Source organism: Chaetodon auriga, chromosome 3 (genome assembly GCF_051107435.1).
Source record: "Chaetodon auriga isolate fChaAug3 chromosome 3, fChaAug3.hap1, whole genome shotgun sequence".
Taxonomy (NCBI): domain Eukaryota; kingdom Metazoa; phylum Chordata; class Actinopteri; order Chaetodontiformes; family Chaetodontidae; genus Chaetodon; species Chaetodon auriga.
Window position 1 is genome coordinate 4,899,492 of NC_135076.1, and position 20,694 is coordinate 4,920,185.

General features: G+C 38.6%; 1 protein-coding gene across 5 annotated transcripts in view; it reads left to right on the plus strand.

The window, feature by feature from the left end:
- Positions 1-20,694, plus strand: part of naaladl2 (N-acetylated alpha-linked acidic dipeptidase like 2) — a 518,168-nt gene that overhangs the window by 140,020 nt on the left and 357,454 nt on the right. For 3 of the 5 annotated variants that reach the window (XM_076723158.1, XM_076723166.1, XM_076723175.1), the window contains one exon: positions 19,248-19,326. The exons of the other annotated variants lie outside the window; for them this stretch is intronic. The gene's annotated coding sequence lies outside the window, so the exon portion shown is untranslated. The remainder of the gene's footprint in view (positions 1-19,247; positions 19,327-20,694) is intronic. 5 annotated transcript variants of the gene reach the window in all.

Genomic DNA, 20,694 nt, shown 5'->3' on the forward strand with positions numbered 1-20,694 from the left:
TTGCGAGATCGGACATTTGGCCTTTGCGGAGGTAATGTCGTGCATCTTAAAATCCAGTAGATGGTAGTAAAATTCAGGAACTGAAATAAAATTACTCGCTATCACAGTCCACAATCAGTCACTAACGCTCTGGAGTCGCTGGCACACGTGGTGACTCAAACTTCTTACTGAAAACAGTTGCTGAGGAGCAGTCAAGCACAGTGTTTTCATGGGAGAACCAGTGTTAATTGCAACATCGCAACAAGTGTAGCCGTAACACAAACTAAGGTATGGTCATAGAAACATAAATGCACACATATTATGCAACAAACTATACTCTTACTTACATCCAAATGGGAATTTGTCTTTTGGAAATATGTCCAGACATACAGTATATATTGGCTGCACTGCCACATTTGCATGTCATCTATTGATTAGAGGTCTCTGCTCTCCAAGTGCTTATATTTTCCCATAAAACAGTTGTAGAACACAGACAGCTTGTGACCAGCTTCCACTGTAAATGTGCAACTGTATAACATGCAGCCGCTGGGAGAAAAGCACTTTTTTTTTTTTTTTTTAGAAAAAATAAAGATTTAAATCAAATGAAAATTGCAACCTTGAGTGTAAAACACAGTAGCAGCATGAAGAGAATTTACCATGGAGCATGCTGCATACTGAAATAGCAAGATTTGCCAAATATTCAAATATGAGCATATGCATTGTAACTTGATAAGAATAGAGCATGGGGTGCGTTTGCTTAAGTACAGCATGCATATCCACCACACAGCAGCCATATGGGACACATTATGGGCCCACCATGTGGTGTCATCAAACTGACAGGACACAGTGATTTAGCCCTGCTGGAAGTGGATGGATCCACGCTTACCTTCAAAGTCATCTGTCTCCTGCTCTGTGAGAGTCTAAAAGCCCCCAGGGACACAGTACTGCATGTTGGCCATTCAAGTACCTCTCAATTGCTGCTTTTAATTTCCCTTCCACTGCTGGTCTGTCTCCATTAGCTGTGACATTTCTCGGAGATGTGAACTATATAGCAGCTTTTCTAGTCATCACCGTGGTCCCCGTCTGCTGCAGAGGTCTGGTGAAACTCTGTGTTTGCATATCAAGGTGGGGACAAACTGCAAGGGTGTGAAACGGAGTTTAGGATGGCATTACCCTGCATCAAACTGTGTACCAATTTCATTCAGGTTCTAAAAAGTTTACTGCTCTTCATGCTTATCTGTGGCTTCAATCAAAATCATTTGATTTAATGAATTAACTTACAGTTCCTGTAATTTACTGTCCATGTTTATTATATTTACTTCGTCTGAAACACCTGTGCTTTTATACTGTGTTCACGGTGACACTGGATTAAGATGCAGCTTATTTAAATTCTGATGTGTGAGGATTTACTCCTTTGTTGTTCAATTCCCATTTGACAAAATTATAGCTATAAAAATGTCAGATATCTGCTATTTTCCCCAAATTTTATTCCAGATGGACTCTCTGTGAATGTTCTGTGACAACAAAGCAACCTCAGTCTGCTTATGAAGGTCGGGAGAGGTTGCTGAAGGCACTGTGAAAAGCCATTAAGTGGACCTTGATTTCCTTTTTTCTTTTGTTAAATTTTTTGTTGAGAGTATTGCAGAAACTGCCTCAGTTGGTAACTCAGCGCCTCAGTTACTTGTGTTAATTTGTTTGGGAAAATAGCTACAGTCAATATTACCAAAATACAATCCTTTTGGCAAGATAGTGATTGCTTTGTTTCATTTGGTTATTACACATCTGAACAAACACAAATGACACATGGAGTTCCCCAAGGGTTCATCCTGGGGCATCTTCTAATTAAAGATCTCCATGCATCCACTAGCTCATAACGCACACATTTCCTTAACAATATCATGAGTGACTCAGCTCCCATGATTTAAATACTGTGGTAACCTACATCTACATCAATGCAATTACAAAATCAGCCTACTATCATCTGCTGGGTTAAGCTTGCCATAACCTGAAACACTGTGATGTTAAAATCCTTCCAGCAATGATATGCTGTTCCTGCAGTCCTCTGAGAGCTTTTTTCTTCAGGCTTTTTTAAAATTTTCACTAGTCAGGGCAATTCTTCTGACATTTTAGCTATTTAGATTTTCTACTATCTAAAGTACAGTACAAAAAAGTACAATGTCACAGCACAGTGAAAAAAGGTGCCACTGAATATTCCTGCATCCCAGATAAAATATTGGAAGGTGAAGAAGTAAGAGATGGGGTGAGAGGGGAAGAAATCGGAGGCAAAATATATTTATGTCACTTTTTCATCATCATTTTGTAGCATTTCTGAAATGGAGCGGTCATGAATTTGAAAATAAGGTTAGCTTCAGAAAGAAATTGACTTAAACTGCTCATGAGATCAATGGAATTATGGAAAAATGAGAGAAATAAGATTCCTTCCCAGCAGCACTCTTTTGGTTGCTGGGACACTGACTTTAGCTGTTTGTCTCTGTACACACACACACACACACACACACACACACACACACACAGATACACAAATACTCACACAGATGCTTATAAATGTCTAAACACATGCTCTCATACACACAAAACAATCACATAAGGTTTAGTCAGGAAGTTAGAGGCTGCCATGTTTTCGCTGCTTCTTGTTAGGGAGCATGTACATCAGAAAGGCCTGTTTCTCTCTCTGCTCTCTTCTTTTCTATCTCTCTTCTTGATAAGCCCTCAGGCTGATTTGGCAGCAGAATGACCAAATCCGTCCTATTAGGAGTCCTCTAGAACATGTTTGGGCCTTTTCTGACATTACAATTTTCCACGCAAACAGCGGACAAGACAACTACAAGAAAGGATTATGGTTTCAGAACACTTCCTTGGCCTGTCAACATAGAGTATGGATAGATGTGTGTGTGTGTGTGTGTGTGTGTGTGTGTGTGTGTGTGTGTGTGTGTGTTTGTTTGTGTGCGTTTTGCTGCGTTGGTGGTTTGGTGGCAGTGGTCCACTCATTTTTAATCTCTGTCAGTTTTGCTCCGCAGGCACCATGGTCACGCACAATCTATTCAGCTCTGTGCCATGTCACACACATGTACGCAAACACTCTCTCACACACACACAGACACACACCGTATCTCTTCCACTCAGCGCCATGCCATTTGGTGAGTGGTCACAGAGTGTAGACACAGGAGGTAGCCAACTGTGTCCCTCACATTTGGGCGTCACAGTCACTGAGTTCTTCTCCAACTACTGCTTACATACTGCTGATAGGCATGGCCAACAGGTGGTGGGGCATCTACACACAGCTGCCACTGCTCATTTGAATGCTGAGAGAAATTAAGTGACTGTTAGTGATTCTTAACTTAAAGGAAAACACCAAGCATAGCCTTCCTGTCAGGTAAGGAGAGCACAGTCACCAAATTTATTCATGTGGCAGAGCTTAGCACTCTCTCTGAACATTGAAGAATGACAAATATGTGAGTTGAAGCAGTTACTACTTCCTGTCTAAGTGAAGGTGTATTGGTCAATGGGAAAAAAATACATAGTTGTTGACATACCTGAAATCCTAAATAAACATACTTGGCTTTAACTTATATAGAAGCATTGATTTTTCATTAAAGTCACCATTATTATTATTATTATTATTATTATTATTATTATTATTATTACATTAAATCTATCTACTGAGGCTATCAAGTGTGTAATTCATTCTAATATGAAAATAACGTGTGTGGTGTTGGTAGGCAGGTGTGTGATTTGACTCATGAGGTCACAAGAAATGTCAAAGATGTTGGTTGGTTACAGTTTTTTTGAGTGGTGCATTTACAATACTATGAGTAACCTTTGGACATATTAGAAAATGGATAAGTATTTAGCATCCTATCTCCCAGAGTATTTATCAATCTGATATATAATTTATCACAATAAATTAAGTGATATCTAGCCTATTGCTTAGATTTTACACCTCCTTGATTTGAGGTGATTCTTCATTAAAGATTTAATATGTAGACTGGGAACAGATAAGCACACTTACCAATTTACACTTAATTGTTTGTGTTAAATGCTCCAAGCCTACAAATTACAAGAAAACAGTCCTATTAAGCTCAGGCCAAATGAAAAACAATTTGTTTGGATTTTCACCTTTAAAATGCTGATAACGACTCTGAAATGATTAATGCTTGCAATTTAGCTGCTGTGCAGAACAGAACGGCTCGCTGCTCTGCAGAATGAGAACTGAGGGAGTAAAATAAAATAAAATGAAATGTTCTAAATTGGAAATTTCCATTGAGGGGAGAGAACTGCAAGTTGAAAGCAATTAACAGAATCAGAGGACAGCCTCTGCGGCTTCTTGAACTCTGATTAAATGTTCTGATTGCCAGAGAAATCACTCTCTAAGAGAGAGATCCATAGCTGCCTGCACTGTAAAGTGGGCTATTGGTAAATCTATTATCCTTAGAGACAAAGGTGTTTTTAGACAAACACTATTAAGGACATTGTTAAGGATCAAAGGCTATATTTCACAGGTGCTCCAAGCTGCTACCGGGCTTTCTTGATGGATCCGCAGCTCCTCCAGGCTAATGGGTTGCAGGCTTTTTGCGTTTGCCTGCAGTGTCCCTGGACAGGCATGATGCTAAGTTTAGACATTCGAAACAGCAAAGCATCTATTCGTCCAATTGTCTGTCTGTCTGAGTTCCAGGCAATCACAGTTGCAGTTGCTGACATCCCCTGGGTCTTCCACCCAAATGCATCCTTGAGGATAGATACGGGCCAATGAAATTTTCATGACTCAGCAAATGTAGGAAATGGACATTGGTGTGGTGAGATGACCAGGGAAAGACCTAATGGAGGGAGAATAGGGAGAAAGAGGACTCGTCTGAAGAGAGACACTCATACAGCAGGAAGCCTGCATTCAACATTATTTCTTTTCTTTCTCTGAGAGTGTGAAAGCTTTGAACCTTTCTGGTAATCCCAACTGGTTTCACTGCATCTACAAGCTACTCTACAGTCCAGTATACCCACCACAGGATTATGATGCAACGTTTCCTTTTATATCTGTTAAAATTCAGGGAGAGCAACAGTAAATACCATTACCACACTCAGACCCACGTTTCTGACAGTGCCTGCTGCATGCATTAGCTTGTTTAACTGTAAACAGAAGCTCACTTTTGCAGGCGATTGAAGTGTATCCCAGGTGGCATTGGGTGTCAGACAGAGAGACACCTGGCCTTTATTACAGCACTAGTACACCTTCAAACTTAAAATGTTCAATTGAGCTAACATGCAACCGAGGAGACCCAGGAGAAACAAACAACACAGTTGTCTCAAAGCAAATCCTGAATATTCACAGTTTTGTCTTATTTAAAAAAAAAAAAAAAAAAAGCAGCTCTTATTGGTATAGCAGTAACGCAGAAACAACTCAGGAATTCTATGGTCTGAAAGCTAAGCTATTTTAAGGGTGAATGTCTAGAATGCTAACAAGTGCACATTTTTTATTTTTAAGACAAAAACTGCATTCAATATATTCGGTAGTGAAGTACACTTGAGGAGATGTATTAGACACAAACAGAGCTTTTTCTGATTTTCGTTAAGTACAAACAAGTCAGACTGAACATCAAAAAGAAAATGGCTACATGTGTCAGAAAAGTCTGGATACAACTTTGATTCCAAAAATTTGGGATGTTGTGTAAAACATAGATAAAATAGAAGGCGATAATCAGGCAATCCTTTTTGACATACACTCATTTGAAAACAGTATAAAGACAAAATATTTAATGCTTTACTTCATCAACTTCACTGATTTTTGTAAATATATTAGGCTCAGTTGTTCACAAACGAGGATGGAGGGAAGTGGAGGGAGGTAACATTGAAGGTAACATTTAATGAGCTAAATGGATAGGCAGAGCAAAATATGAACAGAAACACATTAACTAACTTCTAAACTTAACACTGACTCCAACCTTGGATGAAGCTGTTTCAAAACATTTTTGAGACTTTGTAGCGAGAAAAAAAAAAAAAAGTTAATGTGGAATTCCTCTCACCACTTCTTCATTCATCATAATTATTACAAACAAAACACAAACAAATTGAGAAACACAAGCTAAAACCCTACTTTAAAGGGCAACTGATATTTTTTTTCAAAATGGATCCTGTTTTGCCATGTTTTTGGGTCTAAATGACTTTTGAAATTTGTGCAGTATTGAACAAACTGCTGCAGCCTGCAGCCACAAAACAGGATGCAATGTAATCCCTCCAGGCGTTTGTGCACCATCGATGTATGTCCACTAAAAGTGCTTGTTTTTGCCACTGACAGTCACATTGCTTTTCTAAGTGTCTGACAACATTATGGCAAGGATTCTTACGGAGACAGAGCTTTTTGTTAAATAGTAAGATACTTTTTGTTTAACCAGAAACGGCTGTTGTATTGGTCTCACCAAAGCCATCAGACTCCATGTACAGAAACATTAATTATAATTGAAAACACACTTCATTCAAATTCAAAAGAAACCAAATAAAACTCTCCACCTTTGTTCGCCATTTACTGTTCCAACCATCACCAACTCTGGTTTGGTCAAAATAAACCCTGAATTCACTGCATTATAAACAGAAGTTAGAACACAACAATGGTTGCTGACACAACTTAGCATTAATATGCTAGATGTAAATACAGCACAATGCAGTACAGTTCAACTTTATTGTTTACTGTACTGGAAACTAGTCTTTGCGTACAGATTGGCAGAATACATCAGAAAGATATCAAATATTAGAAACAACAACATGTAAAAGTGTTCCTGATATTTTTAGAATGAGGTTTAGATTTAAAATACAGCAAAATAATAAAACTGCAACCACAATGGCGTGTTTAGTGGTATTTGTCCCATAAAATTGGAGTCATGCAATCAGAATGCTAATACCAAAATATATACAGTATATTTTCCAACATCAATGATGATTAGCTGTATTAGGAATACTCTCTGCAAAGGTGTCATCAAGTTTTTAGCATCCTCTGGAAATTTTGTTATATTGTGACTTGCTGCAGTTGTGTAGTGTACAACCTGGACTATTTGTGGTCTCTTTCTATATAGTGAGTATGTATTGGTAAATTGGTTTCATGATTTGCATTGACAGCAGTTTCTTCATTTGTGTGATGGCCTCTCAGTTATCATAGTACATTATACATCATAGTAAATTGCAGTCACATCAGTTGGGAAACAAGAATTTGTGTGTGTCTTCACACCAGAAGCCAACTTTTCAAAGACAACAGAGGAAATTTGGAGTACATTCTTCCTCTGACTGTGGATTGTGGTGCCTACATCATGACTGCACAGCAAGTTGAGTGGCATTTCCATTCCATTTCCTTTTCAAACAGAATAGGTTTGGGGCCATTGCTTAGCAAGTGAACCTCCATGTGACCAATTTTGTTTGTTTGTGTGATTTTGTAAAAATATTGTCACTAATAATTTGACTTGAACTCAGCGCAGATATGAAATATACATTCACCTTACTTCAAACAAAAGGCCTTTCCTTACTTTCTCCTCGCCAAACTCTGACATTTCCGTTTGGTTGGCTATGTGGACTGGAGGTTGACCTTTTCGGCAGACTACCACTGCTGATGGAATGGCTTTGGCTGTCATGGCTCCCATTAACCCCCTGTCCCTGGCTTCACAGGGCCATGGCTCTGTTATGTCAAGATAAAGTAAAAGATCATTCAAAGCCTTGTACACGCCCTGTTTTACTTTTAATCAAACAAGCGTGCAGGGTTCAGACTGTGAGAACGGACATGCATGCACAAGATTAGAGGAGGAGAAAGAAGAATGAAGGGAGGTTACTGCAGAGGACATGAATGAGGGCAGTTAGGGAGAAGAGTGAAAGCATCTTGTCCAGTATGTTAATATGCTCAGTGGAGCGTTTATGAAACACAGAGATGGAGGTATAAGTCAGTGACATTTTCATTAATTTGTTGTCAGGTAGATCGTCTCCCCACTGCTGAGCTTGACATATAAGGCTGTTTTCTCACATACTTCAGATGAAATGCTCAACATAAAACAGGAGGGTTTGCCTAGATGAAAAAATGGGGTTGGTATGGGCACTGGTGTGAAATAGATACTATTATAATATATATTCTAACACTTGCTTATACCTTAGCATGTATTCTCATGATTGGAAATAAAATGAATTATTAAAATAAATTAATAATAATAATAATAAATTGAAATAGCCGCTCACTTTGAGTGTAATAGTTATGCGAACTTGTTGTTCGCATAACTTGTTGTATGTTGTAGGAGGCGACCACAAAAAATCTTTCATACAAATGGTATCAAAAAGAAATGATGTCACAAATAGAAGAACTGGAAGCAAATCATGAAATTGGTAAAGGAGTTCCAACAGGAGAGCAGTTTCAGAGGAATGTTACCAATTGCTGGTAAAAAAAAAAAGAAAAAAAAAAAAAGAAAAAAAAAAGGCTCAAATATAATACACTAAACACATCAAATTGAAAAGCCATTCTAAGAACTAAACATAGATATTCTGAACTGGGAGAGAAGGCACACAACATTTTGCCCTTGTAACTGAGAGCAGCAGAAAGCTCAAGGACAATTAACCTAATTCAAACTTAGATGGGTTCCATCTCATATAAACCGAGAGAAATTAATGACACATTTAAACAACTTTATACACATTTATATGTATTTTATGAATTGCCAGATGATAAAGATTGATGGATTTCAGTCCACTACGGAACTGCAGAAATTTGCCAAAAACATAAGAAGAATCTGAAATTGTAAAGGCCTTGGCATGATTACAATCTAATAATTCAGCAGGAGAGGATATGGCACCATCATACCCATGAACATGACACATGTCATGAACACAAAGGACCTTTAATGACTGTTTATGTCATTTTCTGGGCTGTTTAGTTGCGCTATTTCCTGTTTTATTTTGAAATTTTACCTCATGTATCACATTGAACTTTACTTCTTGTGTTTTCCCTCCCGTGTGATTGTCTGATTCACCTGTGTCTAATTTTTTCTCCTCCCCTGTCGATATAAGTCAGTGTGCATCCCTTTGTCCTTGTTGGGTCTTCTTGTTTGTGGCGTTCCTGTTTCCGGTCACGTTGAAAGAGTATTCTCCTGGATTACCTGTTTGTTGGATCTATGCCTTGTTGTTCCCGTAGGCCTTGCTTTTGTTTTTGACTATTGGACTCCATTCCTTTCTTTCATTGCATTTTTGCTTGTTTACATCTTGCCTGGGTTTGACTCTCACCTGCTTCACCTACTGGTAAGTCCCTGGTTGCCTTATTGTGTAGATAAATTATTTGAACTGCTTCCGCCCTGCCTTTTTGTTTGGTCTGCATTTTGGGTTCACTTCCTGTTTTTTCTGGCCCCATTATAACAGTTTGACTGTTCTCATTAAGTGTCACTTGGTCACATATTGTTGTTTGTTCAGATGTCTTTGTTAGGACAACTTTAACCAAGACTGCGTCATACACATGCCATAACAGGCCTCATTGTCAAACTTAAGAAACTATTCAGCTTCATGTGTTAACAAGATTGAGCTGTTATGTGTGGCTGGTTTTGACATTGCCTGTCATGAGACCACTCTAATTGTGGCAGGGATTGCATTAATTTTACCAAGCTGATATACAAAGTGTCCCGATGGACAGATAGTAGCTTTGCTTGTTGCTAAAGAAAGATAGCTGTAACAACTGGTAATTGTGCTGGGCTCAGCAGTCTTGGCCTCCAAAACATGGCCTCCATGACAGAAAGAGGACGGATTAACAACAGGGAGTTGCACTACAGAGGTAATTTAAGGAGTTTCATGATGGTCAGATAGCTTTACTTGCTGCCTAAGCAAGCTAACTGTAGCTACCATTAGCTAGTTAGCTTGGCTGGCCATGCAGATGGCTTGGTTAGCCATGCAGATATTGCTCCTATCAACAATAGCTGACTCAGCCTCAGGGTGCCAGGAGCCATTGTTATGACACTTTCATATCAATCCCATGTACACCCCTTCAAATAAAGTGTCATCATGGATGTAATTAATTTAGCATCTAAAATTCAAACTCTCCCTGAATCGTGATGAATCTGAATCAGTGATCTCTTAGACCAGTGTCCCAACCTTTTTGAGCCGTGGCACATATTTTTCAATAGAAAAATCACAAGACACACCACCGAACAAAAATGTCACAAAAAGTATATTTATTGAAATATAATGAAAATGTAGTCTGAAATCTGGGCCTGTTTAGTTGAACACAAAGCTGCTATTCTTGCAGGAATTGAAGAAAGACACACAGGAAGATTTCACCTGAGTGGTGCTCTAAAATTTAATTTCACTCAGGTGAAATTGGATAATCTTCCACGGCACACCTGATGATTTCTCACGGCACACTTATGTGCCGCGGCACAGTGGTTGGGAAACACTGTCTGAAACCCATGCTAACAGCCTTGGCCACTTTTCCAAAATGAATAAATACAAACATAGGCTTTATTTTTAAACTTCACCTAAAATTCTATGTAGGCTTTTAAATATTATCCACCTAACAAAATCTAAGAAAAATGCCTTTAACAGGTTGGAACGGCCATATTTATTGAACGTTTTGGCCAAATTTGGGTTTGGCCAGTTGTTTATTGGTTGAATAAAAACCCTTGGTCATGAACCCTTGGCCAAATTAACACTAATGTACAGATCTCAACACTGTTTGCCTTGAACAGATCGAGTTGACAGGGCTGCCTGTTGTCTCCAGGACTCTTCGTCTTGGTTGTTGAGCCCCTAGCCAAAGCAATTAGGTATGATCCTGATATTAAGGGTTACAACATAGATCAGATTAATCATAAAATTAATCTCCTGGCTGATGATACAATTTTATAGTCAACAGACCATGTTAACTCCCTCACTGAATTACAGGTTCTTCTGAACGCTTATGATGTTATTGCAGGATAAAAGGTGAATTGGGGGGAAAAAAAGAAGAAATAATTCCACCAACAGGTTTTTATTTCAGTTTTAACAAACAAGCTGATTCAAGTGGCTTCTCAATGGTGTGAAATATCGTGGAAAAACTGTAGATAATGACCTTAATAATAGTAATAATAGTAATAGTAATAATAATAGTTTGCCCATTACTCTAATTGGCAGAGTTCACTGTGTAAGAATGCTACAGAGTTTACAATATCTTTTTAAGTCTTTACCCATTCCACTACCTCATACTTTTTTTCAAGCCCTCAACAAACCTTTTACACAGTTTATATGGACTTGTATGGACCCAAGGTATCTATGGAAAAACTGACGCGAGATTGTAGATTAGGAAGCCATCAACTACCCAGTTTTAAAAAGTACTTTTTGGCAGCTCAAATGCTATTTATTTCTTTATTTTTTTTTTGGACTCCAACTGCATCCCATCTGTTGGATTGCATCCCCCCTAAAGAAAAGGTAAAAGGTATTAAAATAAATGCATAACTATCATACAGGGTGGAAAATCCTATTTTTAACCATTTGATTAAAATATGGTGTTAGACTGATAGAATTCTTGGACTGAAAAACAAAAACGGCTCTGAAACAAAAATTCATTCCCATGACTCCAAATAACAAAATACTGGAGACTTGGCACCAAAAAAGGATTCGACATTTGGAAGACTGATTTCAAAAAGGACTTCTCATGGCCTGTGAACAATTGAAGAGGAACACGACTTGTCCAACAACATGTTCCTTTAATATCTTCAGTTAAGTTCTTTCTCTTTAGAACCAACCTGGGCTATGGAATGCCTTTACCTGTGTTTTCTGATGATGAGGGAAATGTATACAAATTTATTTTGAAAATGTACTCCAAAGCCAGGTTTGCACAAATCCAGAGCACAGACAGCTCTGTTCAGGTTTATGTCAAGACAGTTTGTCAGCTATTATTAATGCTCTGTACAGACAGTTCTCTATAATTTCCTCCATCAACTGTACCTCACCCCACAGAAATTACATAAATCAAACCTGAATTGCCAGAAATGTGCTTCAGATGCTGTATAGAGGTCGGCTCCTTTGTTCACTGTACCTGGCTTCACATAAAGGTGAGGTCATTTTGGTGTGACTTCTGCAATGCCTTGACCAAGAACATAGGAGTTACCTTGGTATTAGATCCTGAACTTTGCATACTGGGGAATTTCACAAGTGTCAGCAGATCTTCAACTAATTCCCAAATGACATTTATGGAAATTGCTTTATGTGCAGTCAGGAAATGCATAGCAGTGACATGGAAATCTGATTCCATTCTTCTCACTGATAGTCTTGAGAAAGGAACAGTTGTAGTACAGTCTCTGAAAAGGATAAAATCCCTTTCTGAAAATCTAGCATCCTTATCAAGAGAATATGGGTACATCACTAACACCACCATAGGGATGTGATCATTACATGTACATGATAATCATGGTGGAAAAATATAATTCAAATGTGGGTAATGCTGTATATCAAATTACTTAACATGGTGTGTAGTTTAATTGGCCGTGTGCTATAGTGTGTTCAAATCCTGTTCTCTGGGAAAGGGCACACATGTGTGAACTGCGAAAGTTAACAAAGTAGGATACAAGCACAACGGACTGCAGATGGATTTAATAGTGGTTAAGCATTTGAGTTCATGCTCAAATCACATATTAACTATAGTAAAGGACTGTTGTTCGTCTGTCAACTTTCAGAGCACAATCAAACTGCATCGGAGTCCACTTAGAAGTGATGTGATTCATAGATTTGAAAGTCAGTACAGTTACAGTTCCTGTTATGTTACACTGCAGTAGTGTTTAATAGAGTAAAGAGAAGGGTATTGTTCATAGAAGTGAGGACTTTGCTGCATATAAATTGCTCATCTCATCTCATCATTGCTTATCTCACCTACTCGGAAAAGAGGAAAAAAAAGAAAAAAGAATAAAGCTAGATAGCTACCTTAAATTACCTCTGCTGGTGATTGTGTGTTTGGTTTGTTTGTCTGTTTGTCAGCAGGCCTATGGAAAAAAGCATTGGCCTGATTTTCTTTAGAAAAACCCATTTTAATTTTGGAGTGGATCCGAATTATGAGGCAGATGCAGAAATTACTTTTCATTTAATTAATATTGCGGGAAAAGTCATTTGGCCTTGTCGGAATAAATACATCTTAAAATCCAGTTGATAGTAGTAATATTCAGTTGTGACAGAAGAAAGCAAGTTGTAGGAATACAGTGACCCCCATATTCCAACTTCACAGGTACTAGTACTCCTCTGGGATAGCCAATAGTTGCTCAAACTTCAAGCAGAAAGCGTTGTTACGGAGCACTTGGGTACAGTGAGAAGCGATACAGTTACAACAAAACTTTTTTTGTCAAACTAATACTAATACTCTTACTCACATCCAAATGTGAAATTGGAATAGTTTTGGACCTATCCAGACATACATATTGGTTGTGCTTGCAGATTTGCATATCGTAGAAGAGTGGACTATTGGCCTTGGTGGAGGACTGCACTCTATGAGTGCCCTTCTAGTTGCAAATGTAATTTGGTTGGAGGGCTTTTAAGTGCTTTCCTGTGTCTGTCTCTTTGCTCTCTAATTGACTAGATTCAATATAATTGAAACACCAAATGAATTTCCTGAATATTTATTTCATCACAGGAGTTTTGGATGGTTTTGTAGTGGCAAGTAAAGCAAGGTTATTTATATTTACGCATTGCTGATGCACATACACTGGGAAATAGCACCTCCAAGTGCTGACAGTATTTTAACATACCCAGTAATACTAATAATGATTAATAGCACAAATCTGTTTTTTTTTTTTTTTTTTTTTTTTATGCTTTGTGTTTGAAGAACTGAAACTACTTGGATGCAAAAAAAAAAAAAAAAGACTTCCTTGCAGAGTTGTTTTTGTGTACTGTGGTTGCAATCATCATCATCATCATACATTTTTGAAAATCTTTGGATGTCGAAAACATTGTTATTGTTATTTATTTGTTATTGAAAGTAGTCCAGTGTTTGAGCAGTGGTCCATCATTTTTATTTTTATTTACAATTACTGCCTGCAGCACTGTTGTAGCCCATCCGGTTTTAAGGATCTTATTATTAAACCATTCGTCTACACAGTTCATGCTGCCTGTCTGAGACTCAGTCGCAGCAGGCTAAGTAGAGCTGACATCCTTCTTTTTCAGCCATTTCCTATACGTCTTCTGGAGGCACGCCTAGGCCTGATTGGGTTTTGAATACCCCCAGCATGTTCTGAGTTTACTGAAGGGTGACCTCCCAGTACAACGTAAGCAGAATACCTCCAAAGGGAGGTGTTCAGTGGGCATCCAAATCAGATGACTGACTAACCACTGGAATCAATAAGCAAAACTGGAATCGATAAAATTCAAACGAAACCCAGCATCAGTTCTACCCCGAACTCCTTTCATGTCTTAGCTCCTCACCATTTCTCCAGCCAAGCCATCCTGTCATCTCATTTGGTTGCTACCCCATGATCATAGGTGAGGGTTGGAATACAGATTGACTGGTAAATCAAGAGCTTTCCCTTGAGGCTCAGCGCCTTCTCCAGTCTGGTAATATGCAAGCATTACTGCTGACACTGCACTAATTCGCATCTTAATCTCCTGCTCCTTCTTACACTCACTTGTGAATGAGACCCCGAGTTTTTTGAACTCATTCACTTGGGGCAGCAACATACTTCAAACACGATGGGCATAAACCCCCATTTTTCAGCAGAATACCACGCTTCAGACATTCTATCTAGTGTTGTCTTCACTCCCTCACTTCGGTGTTTTATATTCAGTATCCATGATCTCCCCCTCTCTTTAGTCATGCCTTCTCCTCCATCATCCTCCTTGCCTCCTGCCTTTCCCCTATTTCTTTTGATTCTCTTATGTCCATCTTTCATGGTTTCCATCCATCCCCCCACCCCTCAATAGACTCCCATTGCCCCCATATCCAGTCTTATCTCTATCATATTTTACTTCTTTCCCCCGCCGTATCCCTTTCTGTCATTATTTCTCCTTCCCTCTGTCATTCCTGCCAGCCTTCCCTCCCCCGTCTTTCTCCACCTCTTCTTCTTTTGAGTCCTCTCATCTTCCTCTGTCAGCACAGACTTCACTCCTCCACTTCCTGTCCTATTCTTCCTAAACATTTTCTTCCCTTTCCCTCATCCCTCCCTCCTTCCCTCTTTCTCTCAGCAGGGGTGTGTAACGTTGTCCTGTGGCAGAGAGGATGATTCATGATTGACTGGCAAGGGAGAAGGAGACGTATTAATCAAGGGGCGGCAGTAGAGTTCTGCCATAATGCAAATTGAGTGTTAATTGAGTGCTGGATGGCTTTGAATAATGGCTCTGGCTTTTCACTTCAATCAATGCCCATCACAACAATGGGCTGACACCACGCTTTCACAATGTAGCATACATCCCATAATGCTATAATGCTTTTTTCACTGCTTTGTTTTTACAATAGCAGTGAAGGGTGGCTGTTTATGCCTTAATATTACAGACTTGTTGGAGAGAAATCACAGGTTACTGAATAGATTTGGCATTATTCTCAGCATCTGTTTTGACATGAAAGTGTGAAATGAGATTCGAAAATGAGTGCAGTCAAATGGAACTGAATGATGACTTCATATTTATTCAGCATGAGGTAAAATCAAGAGAAATGAGCAGCAACAAGTTTGCCTTTGTTGCTGAGAAGACTCTGGCTGACTTCTCAATTTCACTGGTGTCTGTGGCTCATGAAACTGAACATTTTTGTGTTACAGCTAAACCTTTAAAGCTGCACTAATTATTTTTATATTACAATGGGTCAAATGACTTTAAGGTAAAAGTTGTCAGCTCTGCAATTTTCCTCAAGTCTGTAAAGGTTTTTTGCACCTTTCATCTCATTGTTTTGTTTTTTCCATCCAGCAAACGCATTCATATCAGCCTTGTTTCCAGCCACAACACGCACACATCAGTTTTTTTCAGCATGATCCACTGCTCCCAAGTGGCCTATGAAAGCACTTAATGCTGCTTTATCTGCTTTTCAGTTGCAACCCTGATTGCAAAAGAGTTGAGACATGGTGTAAAACATAAAATAAAACAATGTCAAGATTTTTCATCCCTTTTGAAATATACTCAGTTGACAAGACAATATATTTAATGTTTCACCTCATCAACCTCATTGATTTTTGTAAATATCTGCTTATTCTGAATTTTGATGCAGCAACATGTTTCCATCTAATTACTGCACAGGCTCAGGGACTTAAAAAATAAATTAAAATAAAGTGAGGTGTCTTTAGATGTTGAACTTTATTGGCCAAATATGCATGTACATACAGGGTATTTGACAATTACTACAAATGAGCTGCTCTAGAGTGGCCAAAAAAAAAAAAAAAAAAAAAAAAATCAATTAATTCTGCTTTAAAATAAAATTAAATGTTGTGTCTCCTGTTTGTTTTTTTGGAAATTGCTCAAGAGCTCTGTCTTTAACATTTGGCCACTTGAAGGCACTGAGAGATTCTGTGTCACCCTCTCCAACTGCAGCTTGAAAGTCTACAAGATATTATAATGGGCTAAAAAAACGTACTGTCTTTGAACGTGACAGTGACTGCATACACATTTGCCCAAACACCCCAGACATGCATACAAATAAAAACTCACTTACTCACTTCACTCCATGTCAACAAACATCTGGTGTATCCTTATCCCTCCACCCCATGCCACCCCGTCCCTCACAGGAGACTAATAGACTCATTAGCAGTCTCTCCAAAAGACAACAGAATGCAGGAATTAACCGGGCACCGGTAATTCTATCCAACGATACTCTTTAATTACAATGCATCAGGCTGCTAAATGAGCGCTGCTGTGGGACTCTGTGGGGAAAACAGATCCGAAAACACAGGACTTCACCTGCTGCAGAGAGGTGCTTCATTGTCATTACAGCGGAATCCGCAGGATTAAGACAAGCTCGTAGGTGCAAAGAGGTATGCCAGACACTGCTGCCATCAACTGTGTTTGAAAACTGCTTTCTGTAACAGAGAAAGTAAGGATACTGTGCTAAAAGTGAGTATGTGGCAGTGCTGATCTCCAACAGCATTTCTTTACTCAGTTTTAGCAATGTATGTGCATAGACAAACAGCTCTGTGATGTGTTTCACATGGTGCTGAGGGGAAACAAAGGAAATGAAAGTCAGCAGACACACCTTAAAATGTGAAAGACTGACAAATGAGAATTGCAGTGGATCTCAAGTCTCAGGTCAATAACAGGGTTGGGAACACTTACACAGTGCCATGCCATGAGCAACCACAGTCAGATTTTGTGATGGGCTTATGGGGAGAGTGGATTCCATCCGAGGGGAAGGCATAATAAGAGGTGTTGTTTGATCTTGATGATGTGATTGAGGTGTGCTTGTTCCCTTGAACCACAGTAAGACGCTGCCACCTGCAGCTCTATATATAACCAGTGCACTGCACATTGTTTCTTCTGGCATAGTCATTTGAGTACATGATGTAGCACCAGTAAAAGTTGGTGACAAAAACAATGCATTTCCTGTGGTTGCTTCACAATGAAACCATCCATGTAATTCGCCATTGATAAGCTTTTTATGTGAAACAGCAGCAGTGATTGCTTTGAATTAGCAGTAACTGTACAGTGTTTGACTTCTAGCAGTGTATGCACAGGTGTGCTTGTTGATGATGTAATACATAGTCCTGCTCAGTGTTTCAAACTATTTCATTGATCACTAGGAAGCGGTAACACACCAGTATGCTGCGATGTACCATCAACATGGGTGTTAACAATACAGGATGCAATGAGTTGGCATGGCAAACTAAAGAGAGACAGTCACTAAGACAGAGTTGACCATGCTTCTGTAAAGTTTCCTCATTCGGCATCGAGAGCAGGAACACGTCCACTCTGAGTAATGACAACTGACCGAAAATAAAAAGCCAGATTGCATTAAGAAGATAGTGTGCTTGAATGCAGCAGGCAGCGAAAGATGAATGCAGCATGGTAGAATAATAAAAGAGAAAGAGACATATAGATATTGCTGAAGTAGAGAATCCATTAATCTTGTCTACATTTGCTGGAACCTTCTCTAATTTCACTGAATCTGCTTTGAAAGATGTGACTTTAAACCACTAATCATACCGACTGGACTATGGAAAGGCATCAGCCAAATCACTAATCTGTCCAATCGATTTCTGCTGCATGTTTTCACTCCACTGTCACTGCTTAGTTTTCAAATAAAGTATTCAAACCTGACTTCCCCTGAATGTGCTGTAACACTTCAATCAGACTAAAAAACAAAAGGCTAAAAATGTGCTAAACAGATGATCACTTTGTAGTTGTTTACATGGGTTTTTGAAGTGTCACTGTTTTCTGTCAATATGAATATCCAGTATACTATATCAACTCAAACCATATTCAAAATGTCTGAATAAGACAGAGATACTTGAATCTTTCTTGCATTGGGGACACGGTGAAATGTAGAGACTGAAACAGGTGTCTGACTTTATCATAATTAGTTTATTATCAAGCATTCCAGAGACAAGTCCTCAGATCCACTGATTGAAACACTGCGAGGCTGACACTGCATTTTCCACTTCACTACCCCTCTCTCCCTCTCCCTGTCTTTGTCTGTCTTACTATGGCACTCAAAAAAATAAAAAAAATAAAATTAAAAAAAAATTAAATAAATAAATAATCCCATATAATTGACAGGATTAAATTAGCACATTAATAACCTCATGTTCCTCATACACTAATTCCATTAATTAACCCAAAATTAGATGTTTAATTTCCATGTGCTCTAACAATCATAATACCTTATATGCTAATGAAGAAAGAGTGAGAGGTTGGAGGTTAAAGATATACTAGCAGAGCAGAATATCCATGTTAAAGGGATATATTGATAGAATGGCTAATTTTTAAAAGTGACAGGTTCAACAGAACACACTTCTGACCACACACCCAAACATTCAACCAAGGCAGCAGTCTGGTGTTCAGTGACACTTTAAGTAGAGAAAATGTAGGAATTAAGGACAGCATTTGAAAAGATATATTATGTATTCTACCAACAATCAATGTTGGTTTCTAATAACCCTGAAGGCATCCTTTCCTGAAAGTAAAATAAGTTTGCCTCAGTTGCGTAAGTTAAATGGACTTTTTCAGCCATTCAGACCAAAAACAGCACTTTGTTAAAACAATGCAACTTATCTACTCAGGTGCCGGTGAGATAATGGTATTAAATGCAGAAGTCCAGTATGACAAGATTTTACAATTGTGGAAAGTTACCACAGCCACGATATTGTTTTCTGTCTTCTCAGTTGTGAGGAGGAGGAGGATCCTGTGCTGCAGCCCTGTGGCCGTCACAGTGGTCTCAACCCATTGGCTCCAACTGAAGAGGTAATTCTTGATGGGTCACTGATATATATTCTTTCATATTTTTCAAAAGGTTCAGTAATTGCCTAAAGCAGCTGGTAATTGTAGGAGTAAATAGTGTATTGGTTAAGGGCTATTTGCAGCAGCAAGGTGTTGTATATGAAACTGACTGAAAATAAACTCCAGTGCCCATGTCTATAATAATAAAGGAATATGTCACTGAGTGCAACGGGGTGGCTCGTTTGGATGTTTTATATAATTTATGGCTCAGAGGAATAACTTTTCAGGCTTTGACTACACAGTCAATATCTGTTTGTAGGAAACATTCATGGTTGATTTTAGTCTTTTCATGGGATTGGTTGACAGTAAAACAAAGAATATCACAAATAGCTCTCAACAATATATTGCAGGTGTTAGATCAGGAAATGTCAGAAGAATAATCGTCATGTGATAGCATTCTGCCGTTTCTAAGGTAATAGAACTTGTTGTATAATATCACTTGTAGTTATCAGTTACACTTGTATACAGAAATTATAAGAATGGATCTGTGAATTCAATTAAAAAACAGCATTTGCTTTTGTAGCTGAGTGATTTGAAGGCCCAGAATTGGTCAGGTGGAACACCAGTACTGGTGCTGATGCTGCTTGTCGATATTTGGAAGAGAACTGTGCATGTTCACGGATACTGAACATTGTTTCTGGCCATAACATACCGTGAGATCCAGGTCAAAGGGAGAAGGCAAACTTCATCCTTGGTTGTTCTCATGGAAGACCACATCTCTGAATGTTCAAGACCATGTTTTACTACAAACAGCTTGGTGTTAATAATGACCCATCTGTTGTTCATGCTTGTTGCCAAATTTTCCTCAGTAGCCCAGAATGCTATTTGCTGAATGAAAAGTATTGGAGCATGTGTTGACTTACTTTCTTTGTATTAGCTATGCATTGGAAAAGTTGGGTAAACGTCAAAGTTGCAAACAAAACCAGAAAATGAAATTTGTTTTCACTTAGCGTCAATGAGTACATCTGCTGTTTGGTGATTCTCTGCTGATGTTAATGATGTAGGGTAGTATCAGCAGTAATTACACTGTTGCTCAGTTACAGATTTAAATTATACCCAACTATAACAGGCCTAGATTTTGTATCATAGCTACTACAAATAGCCATCTATCAGTATTTAACTATCAATGTACTGTGAACATCACTGTTAATCTGAATAACAAAAGTGCTGAAAGATATAGCTGAAACAGTTTTCATGGTAGCAATTTCTGTATAATACAATGATATAATTGCAGTTTGCCCTAACACAAAGAACTGGAGAATAAAAATCTGAAATAAGAAATTAGCAGTTGCACTTAGATTAGCAAACATATGGACATGTGACCCATCTGCA